The following is a 15,988-nucleotide window of genomic DNA, read 5'->3' on the forward strand; positions in this document are numbered from 1 at the left end:
GAGTTTCAGTTTTCAGTGTAGAGACTAAAAAGCCAACACTTAACATATATAACAGTTTAACTATCAATTATTTCTATTTCACAACATCACAATGATTTGTTTGACGGTGCCTAAATGTTTCATGAAAACACTAATATTAATCATGTAAATATCTATGCATGGGTTTTTTTTATAAATGAATAATGAAAATCTAAAGACTGGAACTACTTTTCACAAGAAAACTCATGTTTGTGTTTTTTTTTAGCTTTTCTGAGAGTGCCCTTTTTATGGACATTTTCTTTTGGCATTTATGCTTCAGTGGACGGGTCACAGTGACGAGACAGACATCATAGAAATGAGAGATGACACAGGTTTCCTGGATGAGACGGGTTTTCACAGAAGGAGATGACATTTGGCTGGAACACTTATCTAAACAGTATGCCTTTGTTTGTCTTCCTCATTATTTTCAGATCTTCTCATCTGTTGCTTTACAACAGCAGCTAAAATGTCATAAAATGTCCTTATTGCTGCTGATTGGGCCCAAAGAGAGTACTGCTTGATTCTTGATGCCTAAATTGGGTGAGAGAATAAAATCCAAGGCTCTATTTATTTATTTATTTATTGGGTTATTTTATGTGGCTATGAACCACTGTAGATGACATTTTGAACAAAGTTCAGCATAACAAAGTATTCAGTACTACCATGTGATCTTAAATGGGAGCTTGAAGTTGTGGGTTTGAACGAAGTTGTCTGCACAACATGCATTTTTAATTTCAATTTCACTGTTCGAGCATTGATTGTAGAAAATCAGATCATTTAAAATCAAACTGTTTGCCATTAGTGAACCACCAGCGTGGCACTGATTTAAACCATTCATGCTAATTAGATTTTAGCAGCAGGAACCCATGCTTGTTTTCACACAGCAACTATGTTAAACTTGGCAGACAGCTGTGTCCAAAACCATTGAAACTGCTCTGAAACGCGGCTAAGCTAATCAAACATTAAAAGTAACAGCCCCCTCAGCTCCCGTTTGTTTTTAACACACACAATGATGTGAGCTGACAAGCTCAGAGATGCACAGCGCCTTGATATGAAGAGCTGAGTTTCTGCAGACAAGGACTGAGACCAGAGCTGTTATCCTCAGTTCCATTCATCAAAGTTAATCCAGAATCCAAATGAACCCATTAAGAGGTTCTGAGCAGCTTGTGTAATTCATTGCAAAACATATTTAATCTCCAAAATTGACTGGCCCACTTGACTCTCCTCATCTGTTTCAGTGCATAATTGAAATTTGCAAATAAAGTGAAAGGGCAAAACATGAAGTGGGAATTGGACTTTAAAATCCCTTCTTGATTAGAAGAATTTAACTGGCATTTCCAACTCTGTGTCTTCTCCATACTCTTCACACATTTGATGATCAATATATTTCAGGACGGGAAATTTGAAACACGGTCATCATGGAAGGTGGATCCAACTTCTGCTCCTCCTGAGAGTGAGGAGTGAGAAACAGTGTTGTTTAAACTGGAGCAGTATTTGCCACGCTCCGTGACTGTTTACTGAAGAGCTTTAGGTTGAAAAGAAAATTTGTCATAATGGTGTTATGCTCTTAAACAGGATTATCACACAGAGGGAATCCTATCCCTTTAGTCATGTAAATCTCGGATGCACACAGAGGCAGTAAAATGCTTTTTCAGCTTATTAAGGCAAGTTCATTTCCACACACACAATTAGATGTGCTGTAGGTACACATGATGCAACGAGGCCCAGTCGTTTCTAAATTAGGTGCCGCATGTTTTAAAAACAACAGTTTGGGTACTATTTAAAAAATCGAACTTGTAAAACTTCCCTGCCTGCGTGTACTGTATTAAGACCATGTTTGAACCACATTTGTAAATACTTATTTTTCCACTGTAATTAAACTGGATGCATACTTAGAAAAAAAACATACAACTGATTATAATGTAATTAAAGATGTAAGAAAATATTAAGGAATAGTTTAACATTTAGAAAATAATTATTTGCTTTCTTGCTGAGAGTTACATAAGATAGATATCACTCTCATGTCTATAATAAATATGAAGCTACAGTCAGCTGCTTAGCTTAGCTTGACATAACAACTGGAAACAGGGGGAAACATCTGGCTCTGTCCAAAGGTTACAACCTCCACCTACCAGCACCTCTAAAGCTCACAGATTAATACATCGTATCTGCTTTGTTTAATCTGCACAAAAACGACGTGTAAAAATGACAAGATGTGGTTTTACTGGAGGTAATGTGACCGATTGCTTTTTGGTTGGGTGCAGTAACTTCCTCGACTCAGTGTTACCTTTTGACAGAGCCAGGCTAACTGTTTCCCCCTGTTTCCAGTGCTTATGCTAAGCTAAACTGCTTTATATCGAAGACAGATATATGTATCAATTTTCGCATCAACTCTCACCAATGAAGTGAATAAACATATCTCCCAAGATGTTGAACTATTCCTTTAACAGAAAACATTCCTTCTGACTTTATGTGGTTAATTTTTCCTGTTGAATTTTAAATAGAACTGTGTCTATCTGCATAGTCGTACGTAGTTTTTTGTACATAGTTTTAACCATTTATGTGCGAAAACAAACAAATCCAGAGAAGAGCCAGTAGTCAAAAGGCAGACAGACGGTGATCGGCCCGGTGCAGACAGGTAACTGATGATGGGTGGATAAACAACCTGGCAGGAAGTGATTGATAGCTGTCCTCTACATATACACAGAAGCTGGACAGGACAGGGTCAGGTCGGCTTCAGCGAGCTCCTCAATAGTGACAGCTGGTGGACAGGTGTGGAATGAAAGGTCTGAAATAACAGGAGAGGTTTATATGAATAACAGATGAAGAGGAGGGACGAGGGAGGAGGATGCAGCAGCTGTCATCATGGCATGTATAAGGAAGGAGGATCTTATGCTTGGATCAGTTTCACTGTAAAATGAATAATTAATAGAAGCACATAGCTACAGCATGTGTAGGGACATTTTAATATAAACTGTCAATTAGGTCAATACCTCATTTATACCTAACATTTGTAAACATGTTAAGAGTAATTCTTCTTCCACGTCTGTCATCCCGTCAAACAGATTTCTGCTTGGTTTTGGATGAAATGTCAAGTGCAGATGGACATAAATCCGTCTGGATGTCAGGCAGGTTTAATGCATGCACAACTGGGCTCGGGATAGATGTCATTCGTTGAAACTTCATGGTCGCAAATCTCCACACCTCTGTCTATAAACCTGTCCACAAAATGTCTTCATAGGCAGATTAAAGCTGCATAGACCAAAGGTTTATTTTAGATGGAGTGGTTTTGAAAGATGAAAGGATCAAAGTGCCATTAATATGAAAGGCTACACTGAGTCCCCCAAAACCAGTCGACCACCCCAGCCTCTGAACAACATAATTACATGACTCATGCCATCATAGCCATGCAATTTTAAAGGGATTGTCTGTCACATTGTACGTCACACCAGACACCACAACTTTGACTTGACAATATCCATTCATTTCTGCGTGACCTGAAGTAATTGTAAGCAGTAGGCCTATATAAAAACGTCCATTTTTAGTATTTCACCCATGTCAGTACAACGTTGTGTAGGAGTCTGTAACACCATCAGGATCCGATAACTATGATAACTGTGCAACTGTTCAAAGTTTTGACATTTGGTCTTGTTGTTTCTGTCAGTGTTTACATGACTACAACTGGATTTTCATTTACATCGCAGATGTTTTGGACAAATAAATAATTGGAAGAATGAATGAACGGATTTCTTGCATCACCTCCTTTGAAAACAACCTCCAGAACTGTGATTGGTCGGTCATCTTACTCACAGCCTCTTACTGGGTACAGTATAGAAATGTTTCTTGTGAACTTGTGAAGCTCATTTGGCATGCAAGGTCCGCTCTGTACTGGATGGTGTAAATAACACACCAGAGCCAGCCTGCAAAAGGTCTTTTTGTAGGTCACCTTTGGGTAAACTTGTAAAATGCAATTACTGTTCTACTGATGTTTTCAGAGACTTAATTAAAGAGCAAATTTCCTTCCCCGATATCAACTCTAGGCTTTTAATACTCCCTATATTATGACTTTAGCATTATCAGCATACTTTCTACTAGCAGTTAATTTCACCCACAGAGAGGGCACAGCTTTGTTCTCCTTCATTTATTTCATGGGAAACCATAGCCATTCTTTTCGAGTCACAACAGGATGTCAAGCTGTTGCTAAATCTGCTACTGAGGGTGTCTCAGTGGAAACAGCTACTGTACCCAGGGTTTCATTAAAATCATTATGGTTATATTTTTCTCCCCTCATCTCATGCTTTCTTCCTTAATTTCTCAGATAAGACCAGATCCCAGTCCCCTCCCCCTGAGCTCTGCAGAGGTTCTTAACAGGGGACACACTTCAAATTAGGCCTTTCAAGTGGGTAGGACATTATGTCTGAAACTGGAGTTCTTGTATATGAATCCATGTAGACTCATATTTGCACAGCTAATGGTCATTAGGGTCACTTTTCGTAATGAGAATGGTTACAAATGCCAGTAATGTAAAAGCTAACAGTGGCATTAATTAACTGAGTGCACCATTTGTCTAAAGTGTATGCCATGAGGTGGGTGGTTTTGCATGAAGTGCTTTGTTAGGTTGGGACACAAATGAGAATGAAGTACATTTAAATTGGACAAAAATAACTACATCCCTACATTAACATTAGGTGCTGATTTAAATTGCTTTATGTTGGTGTATTGCAGCTTTAGTCCAGGCAGTTAAGGAAATCTGTGCTCTGTTTTTTGTGGATTACCTACACAGGTAAATGCATCTCATTATTGCTCATTATGTTAAACTTAATCACAAATTGGTCACAAAAAAAACTAAAGATGCAAGTTGCAGTCACTTTAGCACCAGCCATCACCATCAGTCAAGACCCGACATTATCTAATTCTCTCTGCACAATTATCTAAAATATACACATGAGGCAACCAATCAGTTTTTTTGGGATGTGAATATGACTGCAGTACCACTGAATGTGAACCTTCACTTAGCCTCAACTGTAAAAACTAAAATTCAACCGCACTAACCAACTTTACTTGTAGACCTAATTCTTGAAAAGAATCAGGTTTGAGTTGTAGTTTTAGGTTACATGTTGTAGGCAGAGCTTCCATTTTGGCAGAGTTAATAGGAGAAGTCAGTTAGGCTCTCCAGCCTCCAGAGCGGCTCTGTTTCTGAGAAATGATTGTAAAACTCCAATCTGCTATGCAAGCTGTCACTGCATTACAGAATAATAGCATTTTACTGCAACTGTTTTACACGTTAGATTTGTTTAATTTAGAGTCATAACGCATACTTTATTAACAAAAATAGGGACTAAATAAAGACCACAGCCTCATGCAAATAAATGCCATCTGATACTGACAGTCTTACAGATATAAAGCTTTAGTTGGTATGGCTCAAAGTTTCATCGCAGGTTAAAAAAGTGAGGACCTCTGAGGTGAATTTCACCAGTCATGCTTGAAGTCACCTGTGTGAAGTGGGCATCAGTGGAATTGTAGGCTACCACGCATCATAATACATCCATCTGCTGATGCTTCCTGTCGGTGCAGACAGAGGGATAGAAGGAGAGAGCCAGAGTTGGGTGCTCAGCAAACATTTTGTATTTATAAGAGCTGATAGGACATCCTGTGCCGAGGTTGAAAAGCTAAACTTGACAGTCATTCACAGCAGCTAGGTGCACCGTTTTGTAAAATTGGGATCTTTATGCATTTAAAGGCCAATGAAATGTAAGCCCAAAGCATTGTTGCAACCTTGTGCTTCCTTGAGCGGATGTCAAACTTCGCATCCTGCTTGCAGCCATTAACCGAATGCTTTTTGGATAGTGAATGTGGAAGCAGTGGGGTGCATGAGTCAAGACAAGTTGATTGCAGTCAGACATGGGATAAATACATTAGCAACTCAGGAAATCAGTATGAATGGAATAGGGAGATGTGGCTGGACAGAGATGAATGGTGCCTTTACTCTGATGTGTAAGAAGTGTAGTGCTCATTTGCCCTTGTGCACATACTTTGAAATAAAATGGTTAGTGTTTTGCTGTTGTGTTGTTATCGCACATGAACCAACTGTGCCCAGTGGTGCTCAGGGTGCAGTATGTGATGCTGATTCTGCCTGGAGTGTGGCAAAGGCTATTTTGAAAGTGGGAAGGTCAGTGTTTCCTGCCACAAGACAGCTCAGACCGACTGATTTTAAAAGTGACCCAGAAAGCCATTTTTTTCTCTCATGTTGTTCCAGGCTCTCTTATCTTTGCTTATTTCTTGTTTGTTTTTGAGGTGATAGGAGTTACTCACTGGTGATACTAATATATAGACTTAAGCTCAGGCCACCTCAAGATGTCATATCAATGTCTGGAAGAGCTAGCAGCTTGCCAGATAGAAATGAACATGGGCAGCCCCATGAGGTTGCATGTGTCATTACACAACAGGCAACAACATGTTTGTGGATGTATGTAAAATGAAGATACGACCACTGTTTTTCTTAGATCTTTCTCACTAATGGGTCTGGCCTGCAGGTGGCATCGACGCCAAAAGTTAATTATGTGCATTCAGCTGAATGCTAACATTCTGTGACAGCCCCTGACTCTGTCAGCGCTCCTCCTGCCGTCTTGTGTTTTTTCCCTTTGCCTATGTCTGCAGGTAGAGATGGGCGGAGCCATCTAACCTGATGCCTTGCACCGGGCTGGGTTTCGGTTATTTAGGCTGGCTCCTCATTCTGTCTCTTTCACCATCATCATCTATCTTTTTAGTTTGGTTTTCCTTTTTGTTTTGCCTTCACAACACCACACGCACATTCAATACTGCAACTACCACTGACTGACAAGGTTAGTGAGGCTAATGAGAATTCGGCCAATGGTTTGAAAAGTATTTTGTCATGAACTTTAGTGTGGGAATGGTGGTTCAGGGGTTAAGACACAGAAACAATTAGTCGCTTAATCAATTAAAACAAAGCGTTAAATGTAGGACATTTGTGTTGCACCAATAACTGAAAAACATAGAGGCAGCAGTGCAACCGATAGTCAGGAGCCCTGTGCTAGCAACACGCCCACTCGTCCTCTCCTTCTCTCTTGAGGGTCTTCTTGTGCTGTGTGGTTGACAAGCTCAGTCGCAGTGATTGACACCAGGGTTAGTCATGGTTCTGGACATTGTGTGGTAATGCACTGGCATCCTGTCCTCAGTCCTGAGGCTTTCTTGCTCAAGGATGATAGAAGCAGAACGGAGCCTGCTTTCGTGTAACAGTAACTGTGTTCAGATTTCACACAATGTCATTGAGCTGTGGTTTTGACTTCATACGAAACCAAGAACCTCTTTGTTCACAGAAAAACCTGACGAGAAATGGGGGAGAGTAAAAAATATGAAAAGGAGAGAAAGAAAAGAAACAGAACCCAGAGACACTGATAGGCAGCTTTGTACAGAACAAACTGTCTATACTGCAGATGATTTGAATCAATATCTGGGAGATGCAGGCCTACGCTGACTGAGGCATGCATCCATTCAGTGTACATCAATCTCCCACTGAGGGCTTTTCACCTTGAAAATGACCAAATATTATCCTAATTATAATCCATACAGAAGCCAACCTGACGACTTGCTTCACAGCTGAATTTCAAAGACAACATTCAACCTCTAATTTCCTGTTATGAATAATAATAATTTTAGTTTGACTCCTAATAAGACATTGCCATGTGCCTATGTATTATCGATGTGTCTTATCTAGAATAATTTAATCCTTCTATAAATTGAATGGAACCAGAAAGTGCTAGGAAAGAGATGTGATAACATTGGGCACAGTGACTGCAGTTACATCGCCATAAATTTTTCTTATTTCTCAGAATTAAATCAATATGAAGACGGATTAAACAAAAGTCACAAATTACACTGATGATTTAAGGTTTGCTGTTGATATTTCTACACTCAGTAATCAAGAACAGGAGTTCTTTAATCCAGCACACAAAGATGGCAAACTTGGAGATGTATCCAGTGTTTGGCACTGTTATTGCTTTACTGCTGTGCTTTCTACTGATAAATCATTTTATTACACCAGCAGTACACATGGCAGGAAGGCCCTGCACCCAATATTATTTCCCATCACATCGGCAAGCATGCACAGAAAGAGCAAAGATATTACGAGCATAGAACATAATTATATGGTCTGCTGAAGAGATTGCTATAAAATTCAATTAAATTTCTTTTGGAATTGGAATAAAGTGTTGTTTACATGACAGGGTTTTATTCAGATTTTGTTCTTACTCTGTTTCAGAGCTGAAACAATGAGTCAATTAACCCTTCAACATTAAGTTCACCCATTCCATTTCAGTGTCGTATACGTTCTGGATCAGCTTGTTCCAGCTCTTCATTGAAGCTACATGATGTTTACACTGAGGGGACATATTCAAGCCTAGCCTGGTTTGGGACTGTCTCATACACTGTGTGAGAGACAGTGCCGGATGGTCACACAGGATGTCTCAGGGAAGCGGCTGTGCGCTCTGCTCTTTAACAGAGGTTAACCAGACGTTCATTCACCAAACCAACCAGTTAGTCTTCATCCCTCAAGTCTTTCCTCTTGCAAATCTGAAAAATACTGTTTCAAAACACCTGAGAATAAGCATAAATCTCACCTTTGTGTTGCTTGTCAAAGTTTATTTTGAGTGTGGAATGGGCTCGCTGTTGGCCCTCGTGGGGGGAAAACACAGTCTACAACTGCGGTTCTCACCACCCGTCAAGTATCAGTGGGTGATTTCTGCCCACCGGCTTCAGGGGGCAGTAATGAGCCCATTACGTTTTGACACACCACAAGAAGACGCTGCACTAGGAAACTTACTTGGACAAGTGACACAAAGGTGAGATTTACGCTTTGTCAGAAGTGTTTTCAAACAGCATTTTTCAGTTTTACTTTTCTTGGGAATCAATCTTGAGACGGTCCTGAACCGGGCCAATTCAAACCCTTAAAGACTCAGGTGTGTTTTTTATGGCTGCACCATTTAATGTGCATACTATTATACACATTTCCCCAAATTCAGCCTGAAAAACAGTATTTTGGAGACGCTGGGATCTCCACTAGAATTTAAAATAAAGTTCTTGACTTTGAACAATGTTTGGATGCACAACATGAGTGTGTGAAGACTTACGTGTTGAATAGATTGACAGAAAATGTATCGCCAACTATTTTGTTGATTGGTTAATCATTTAAATAACATTCTCTAGTTCAAGCTTACCAATCATGAGAATTTGTTGCTTTTCTTTGTATCATCTGATTGTAGATTAAATATCTTTAGGTTTTGGACTGTTGGTTGAACTTGTTTGAAATTGTTCCAGTATTTTTCACAGTTTTCTGGTACCTCACAATAATAATCTTCAGAATAATTGATAATGAAAATAATCCTCAGTTGCAGCCCTACTCTGATTATGAGAATGAAAAGAAATGATTAGATAAGAAAAGTCAAGGCATATAACTTTCTGCTTCAGAGAGTGAGGGAGCGCAATCTTCCTGTGACATTTCTTTTTTTCTGGTTCTCCCTCTCACTATGCCCGAACAGCTTTTCAGTCTCCACCAGAACACAGACAGTCGTTACATGTGTATTTGCTGTGACAACCTAACTATGTGTAACATAAGTGACTCAATTATTCAAAGGGTGCTTAGTGTTTCACCACCAGGTTGTTATCTTTACACCGTGTTCGTTCATTCATTAACCTTTATTTATACTTGAGAGATCATTGAGGGGTGATGCTCATTTACAATGACAACGCGTCAATAACAAAAGCAGAGAAAAGGAAAAGAAACAGCAAAGAGAAATACTAACAGAGAAACGGCAATACACAATTAGCTAATGAAAAGCCGTAAAAACTTTTAGGGGAAACAATTTGATAGCTATATTAAGATAATTAAAATGTAGAATGAAATACAGTTATGTTACACGTAGAGGTTGGGAGGTTTGAGATCAAATTTCTAAAACGTCCAAAAGGTAAAGTGCATTAAAGTGAGATGCACTAAAATTAAAAGCAGCGGCATCCCACCCTGTTATATAAGATTCAAAGATGTGTACCATAGACATCACTGCTAATAAATCTCAAGCCAGAGTGATAGACAGAGTCCAGAAGTTGAAGAGTTGAAGAGGATGCATGCAATATAAATTACATCACCGTAGTCCAAGACTGACATGAAAACTGCCTCAACAACCCTTTTCCTGCAAAACGTGTGCCTTCTTTTTAAATAAAATGTGTCTTTCAGAGTCCTGATAACCAGACTGACCTTCTCTGAAACCATACTCCAGTGTATTAGAATTTCAATACAGATAATTGGACAAAGGCAGTGAAGAATTGCTGAAATAGGTTTTTAAAATTGCCATTTCTTTATCTTGTAGAAAATTGTATAGGACAATAGGTTTCCAATACATGAATGAGATCTTTTTAATGAGGACTTTTTCTCTCTGTTGACACTTCAATTCCAGGGTAGTGTATTTTGTTGTTATTGAAATTCTCCCTCTATTCTTTTCTGTCCTCTGCACGTTATAGTATCTACTGACTGGACTAAGAAAACACTCTAGGCTGCCTGTGGTCTTAATGAATATACAGTACAACAGCCACAGTTCACACACATGTCTCTGAGTAGGCGGAGGTCCAAAACACAAAGAGTGTTTGTCGAAATGAAATGACACACACAAATATTTATCACAAGAAAAGGTGCAATTTGGTGTTTACAACAGCCCTGCTATAAATCCGACCTTCGTGAAGGTTATAATGTTCAGGTGATATTGAACCAGAGGTATGAATTCAACGTAACTGTTTTTGGATATATATGGTATAAATGGGGTGGATGAAATATAAGAAACATTTGTCAGTATAAATTCAATAGCACCACAAACTGTATCCTTCAAAATGACCATGAGGTTGAATTAACACCTTTAGAAAACTATTTCAACAAAAGCTGAACATTACAACCTTTTATCAGGGTATCATATTACGTATTAAGTCGCTTCTAGGTATATTGTTAAGTTGCATTCATTATTGTCCTTGCACTCTCCACTGCAAAACAATGTAAATTCACATAATAATCAGTGATCTAATATGCAAAAGCACACACGTAGAAGTTTGTTCCTAATGAGGTGCACTTCCTTAGCAACCAACAACAAGGAGTGAATTTAACTTAATTTAACTTCTGATTTCTGATTTATACTCAACATGCAAGATTTCATCTCGGTAAGAATTGTCTTATTAGTCCTGCCCTCCTCCACCTTAGCTGGTCCATCTTGAGCACTTATACTCATCTTGATGAGCTGTCAGCCTTAAAACACCACATAGCCTGAAAGTAACTCAAACATCATCTGAAAAAGCCCCCGTAGGTGCTGAAAGAGCAGATGGTGAATGTAGGATTTGTCATACATGATGTTGTGCGGCAGTGTTTTGAGGGAGGCTCGTCTGCTGCAAGTTATTTTGTTTCTGACGTCTTTCCACCATTGTTGTTGCTAAGGCATCAGTGTGTATTCTTTTCAGTTATTTGAACTTAAAAGATGAAATGCATTTTAGCTTGACAGCTTATCTGGGTCATTTCACACGTTGGTGGCTTCATCAGGCAGCAAGTATGAAATGTTTGAATTTTGAGGACTGCATTACCTAGAAATCTTGTAAAGCAAAGCCATAAACTGTCCGTTCCTTGGAACTATACTGTCCGCTGGTGGGGATGGAGTTGGTGAAAAGCAGCTGCTCACATGCTGCTGTGAGTTTTCTATTTCAATCTCAAGTTTGACTTCATTACCTCCTGTGCAACAAATAGGTTCCAAATCAACAACCATGTCCCACTTTCTGATTGGACAGCCATGTGGTTCCGGCCTATGCTGTATGAACATATTGCCTTGTGCAGATTTAAACGCGTTCATTCTCTTGGAAAATGCAAATATTTATATACACATACATCAGCAAATCACTTTTCTGCCCTCCATTTGGGAATTGGCAGCCCACAAACTAGCATGTGATGGTGGCACATTCTTCTCTGTCAGATTAACACCAAAACCCAGTCCTCAGCACTGACTGATGTGACATCATGTTGGTTTATTACCATTCTCAGTTATACTGAAAGCTGCATATTTTTTGTATTCTGCTACTCTAACACAAATGTCCACACACACAGGCAGTTTTTATTAGATTGAACTTTTGGAAGTGATTTGAGGAAGTTTATTTTCTCGTACAGTTTCTCACAAACAAAATGAAGGCCCGCTAGCATGCTTTTTATTTTTATTTATTATTCATGTCATTTTATTTATGGTTATTTTCAATTTCGGTAAACCATTTTGTGGTAAAGCTGTCCAAGCGCTTTTTATTTTGATTTTGATTTGACTTATCGTTTATACCATTAAACATGTTTTGCTGTGTCTGAATGCCCCTTTTTTGTACAATAAAGAGCCTCCGTTTGACAGTGTGTACGTCGGCCGCAGTGGAAAGCTTTCCCGCTGTACCTTTTGCTGACATTTGTTTGGCAGCTATTTGCTGCTTCTGTCCATCAGTACATTACTACGTTGCTACTGGCAGTTCTTCATTTTGACACAGGTCAAAATACTAACTGACACATGATTCATTTCTACAGCCAGTTAAAGGCAATTTTCTCTTCAATTTAAGTGACAGAAAATGTTGTTTGCTTTATATATATAATCAAGGTCTGGCATTTTGACAATATATATGTCTATATTTCTTTCGTTCAGCTCTGGTGAAGGACCAGACTTATCAATCCTCAACTGTATTCAGCAAGTAAAAATACAAGCATAGCATAAAGAAAACAAAAATATCACAAACACAGTTAAGAATAATAAAAAAAAGACGTCATTACATGCTCATATCTAATTTACAAATAGAGAAAATGATTGCCACCTAATCATTTATACACATAGCCACAGTTTACACTTATTATTTGTTGATAATAACATAAATAGCATGAATAAATACTGTTTCAATGCCTCCTTAAATATTGTAGTTGCCCTGGGCTGTACTCTTACTCATGTGTTCATTTGTTAAACACCTGTTTAAGTAGTTTTGCCCTGTGGCCTGTCAGTCACCCTCACAAAAGTTGTGGGAAATATATTCATAAATTGTTAAATCCTTATTTTAGTGCAGTGTAACACCATTAACTGTATTCCCCCCCTCTGTAAGACAGTGAAGCAGATGTAAACAGAAGGAAATTCAACTGGACTTGACCAAATATGTAAAATATACATCAAATCTATCCGTCTGAGTCCTCCAGAGAAGGTCCATCAAAGGCTACACAACCAGATTTAAAGGAATATCCATGATATTTACAGTCAGACACTGCTGTTAACATCATATACTCACCATAAATCTCCAATGCAAGGAGTTTTAATATTATCAGTTTGCAAATGATAGCAGCATAACATAAATAATTGACCTAGTTTGGTTAGATTAGTAAAATGCAAGTTTACACAAGACAACATGTCCGTCTTCAAAAAGAAAGATGTGTAAATGTGTTCTCAGAAAACAGTAAACTGAAAATATGCTTTGCTCCTTCTCCTATGTTTTGCTTATTTCTGCTTCCTGGTTACTCATCCACTAAACTAACCAGTAACACCATCACAGCTGATTTCTGAACAGTCTTGCCCCACCATTAAATAAAACTGTCTTTTCCCTAAAATATATTCTCCATGATGGCGACTTAACCAACTCTGACAACTGCAAGCAAACTTTATTTATATAGCTCGAGTCGAAGCATAAGTTACAAGATGCTTTACAAGAAGAAGAAAAAAGGAAAGAGTGAGAAAAAATGATGAAGAGAATAGATACAGAATAGATCAAAACAACTATAGAATATAACATGTGAGTATCTGATATACAAGGAATCACTTTATTTACTACAAGTGTCCAGTTGTTCATCTCTTTTCTACAGTAGTAATATCTTTAATATGAAAAACAACACAGGAAACTAATGAAAGACTGATCTTGAAGTGTTATGGAGATATATCGATGTAGTTTGGGAGTCTTGAAAGTACCTGTCTTCAGGAGTCACTCTTTATCAGGATAGCAGAGTTGCATCATGATTTATCATGATGAATGTTGATGTTAATTCATGATGATGATACTTTTATCACAACCCCAGTCCTATGTTTGAACCAGCCGCCCACTCTCCATTCTACCGTCACGCCATCTGTATCGCTTCCCCAACAACATCAGCATCTTCAGCCGGCTGAAGCGGCTCCTTATTTCACACATTTCCGAGTCCTTGAACTTGATCCTCAACAAAGAGGCAGTAAGTTCCGCTTTAGTCCAAAGTCAACTCAGCTCCAAGGAGGGAAACACTCCTAAAGGTTTGCTCATCTCGAGCCGACACCAACAAAGAGGGAGCCGATAACGAGCCGGAGGAGAGAGATGGACAGCCTGTCCAATATTGCAATCACAGGGACAGCTGGAAAATCTTGAAAGGATGGGCTTTGGTACAAGCTGGAAGAAGATCTGTCCCCTTTTTAGTTTTAATAAATGTAACCCTCTGTGGACATAACCAACTTCTTTCAGCCCTTTGAAGACTCAAACGAGTTAGATTTGCATGTTCAGTTCCGGAGGATCGTTTAATCAATCACAGAGGGAGGTAAAATATACAGTAGACAGCTGATCAGTTATTAATGTACCTCACACATGTTTGATGCATCTTATACATAATACAACTAATTGAATTCTATTCATCCCATGGCTCAGCATTGTGAGTTTAGATGAGACCAGTAACACGAGTTATACAAGTTATACAAGAGTAGTTAGCCACAGTGATGCATTGTGCCTGTCTGTTTGCATTAATTTCAATTTAGTTTTCATTGTCTGATAGCGATGGTGACACAACTGTCTCCATCAGATTTTCATCCGTTTTGACAGACACAAAGTTCAACACATTTGAGCTTTTGCTGGGTGACAGACCTGACACCAGGCGCTCGGAGCAATTCCTATCTTGATATTAAAGCCATAAACAAACAGGCGATGCAGCGTACAGCAGTATCACCAAGAGACGATAAGCACAACTGCTCCAATTTTAAAAACATGTCCTGAAAGAACATGGACACAAAAGCAGGTCACTTGTCTGGTTCTGATTTTAACTGTTTACTGACCACACAAGTTTACAGCAGACAGATACCTAAACTGAGCTAAAAGCTAAGGCTCAAATAAGCAAAGTAATAGTAACAGTTGTTTGAAACCTTCATCATTGTGATTATTTTGTCTAAGAAAACAGCAAAGCCTGAACAATATGACAAAGTAGCAAACTAAGTAACCCACATCTAATGAATGTTCGAGCGAGTGTGGTGAAAAAAGTGAATTACTGGGGAATCTGAGTAGAGCCTGACTGGTGTATGTGTCAGCCGACAAATGACAAAAAATTGACGTAAAGAAATGCCAAGTGTGTGTTTTGAAACAGTGTCACCATTCTGTAGTTTGTCCACTGGAGTTTATTTTTCAACTGTAAAATGTTCTGCCCAATACATTTCTCGGTTGCAATTGTTAAAAAAAACAATTTGAGGGAACCTTATCGAAATTTCTTTCATTTATGTTGTGAGTTGTGTAAAGAAAATTAATATCGGCTGAAATATCGTTATTGGATTTTTTTTTTAACTCTCAAATATCAAAAATTAGCCACCTCGCCTCACCTCTACTAACGTCATAAAAATATGTTTACACTTTTATGAAATAAAAACTAGATTATGAGGGAGAAAATAATTTTGTCAGGATTAGCACCTCAGGTAAACACTTTCCTGGGGGAAACCCACTGTAGCAATGATAATCACAATAAAACTTGTAGTTTGCAAAGAGAGAGAAAGAGAAATCAGTAAGATTGACAACTCAAGCAACCACAGAATATCGATCATGTTTTAAAGTCTGTGAGCTGTGCAAGGGTGGTTCAAAATCTGTATCAGATCAGGAATTAAATATCTGTCTGGGGTGAAATATCCATTCACTCTACTGCCATCTACTGCAT

The sequence above is a fragment of the Enoplosus armatus genome, chromosome 10, assembly GCF_043641665.1.
Source record: "Enoplosus armatus isolate fEnoArm2 chromosome 10, fEnoArm2.hap1, whole genome shotgun sequence".
NCBI classification, from domain to species: domain Eukaryota; kingdom Metazoa; phylum Chordata; class Actinopteri; order Centrarchiformes; family Enoplosidae; genus Enoplosus; species Enoplosus armatus.